We start from the raw sequence: 1,573 nt of genomic DNA on the forward strand, positions 1-1,573 counted from the left end.
TTGTTGTTGTTGCTGTTGTTGTTATTGTTGTTGTTGTTGTTGTTGTTGTTGTTGTTGTTTTTGAATTTTGAAGTCTATATTCTCACGGTGGTGTTGCTGTTGTTGTTGTTTTGGTTGTTGTTGTTGTTGTTGTTGTTGTAGTTGTTGATGTTTTTGCTGTTGTTGTTGTTGTTGTTGTTGTTGTTGCTGTTGTTGTTATTGTTGTTGTTGTTGTTGTTTTTGTTGTTGTTGTTGTTTTTGAATTTTGAAGTCTATACTCTCACGGTGGTGTTGCTGTTGTTGTTGTTTTGGTTGTTGTTGTTGTTGTAGTTGTTGATGTTTTTGCTGTTGTTGTTGTTGTTGCTGTTGTTGTTATTGTTGTTGTTGTTGTTGTTGTTGTTGTTGTTGTTTTTGAATTTTGAAGTCTATATTCTCACGGTGGTGTTGCTGTTGTTGTTGTTTTGGTTGTTGTTGTTGTTGTAGTTGTTGATGTTTTTGCTGTTGTTGTTGTTGTTGTTGCTGTTGTTGTTGTTGTTGTTGTTGTTGTTGTTGTTGTTGTTGTTGTTGTTGTTGTTGTTTTTGAATTTTAAAGTCTATATGTAGGACTCAGTATAGAGTCCATGCACTATATGATGTCCAGCACCCTATATAGAGTCCATTGGTCCAAAATCCACTATACAGAGTCCAGGAGTCCCCTCAGTTTTGATCAGCTTCATCCTGCCGCGCAATCCCCTATAAGGAGTACACTTTTTCTACAAGTCCCCTATTCACAGTCCAGGAGTCCAGTTTATCCAGTCACGCCGTCCTGTGTGTTGTGCCCGAAAGAGAACAAAAACATTTTCAGTTTTGCTTGCCTCGTGGCAGCGCATTCCTTTCTTCACTTCAGCCATGGCTGCCAATTCTGCTGTGCAGTTGCTGACAGTAATCTGTCTCGAGGTAACCAAGGAGGATAAGGAGACGTTCAAAATCAAATCTGGAAAGCGTCTTGTGGTTCTCTGAAGACGTTTCATCAGTGCGCGGGATGAAAGCAGAAATTGAAGAACGAGAAAAGTTCAGCACAGTTCAAATCTGACGAGTCAGGTACACTGACGCTCTCTTTCGTTCGACGCCACAAGGATCCCCTGTTTGGCTGGCCATTGCTGCCAGTAAGACGTTTGAACGGTTTCATCAGAGCGAGGGATGAAAGCAGAAAGCGGAGAAAGAGAAAAGTTCAGCACAGTTGCAATCTGACGAGTCAGATACACTGACACTCTCTTTCGTTCGACGCCACAAGGATACCCTGTTTGACTGGACAAGAGCTGCCTGTACCACCGTGTCAAAAGGCTGTCCAACTACATGGCAGGACGATGACTGAGGTAAGGAAGCTTTTACTCGTTTCGATTGGTCTGCTGTTCTGTCGTTATGCTTGAATTTTTTTCCATTTTCAAGGAGCGTATCGCGTTTGTTTGATGTTGCTTGAATGAATGCCCTAAAAGTAATCAACCACTTCGTAATAGTCCTCAAGGACTGCAAGGACTTTGCATCAATCGTATAATACTATATGATCGTCTAGCTATCATCAATTATTATTTTATTTCATGAGAAATGTATTTTT

Source organism: Sycon ciliatum, chromosome 7, assembly GCF_964019385.1.
Source record: "Sycon ciliatum chromosome 7, ocSycCili1.1, whole genome shotgun sequence".
Lineage (NCBI taxonomy): Eukaryota > Metazoa > Porifera > Calcarea > Leucosolenida > Sycettidae > Sycon > Sycon ciliatum.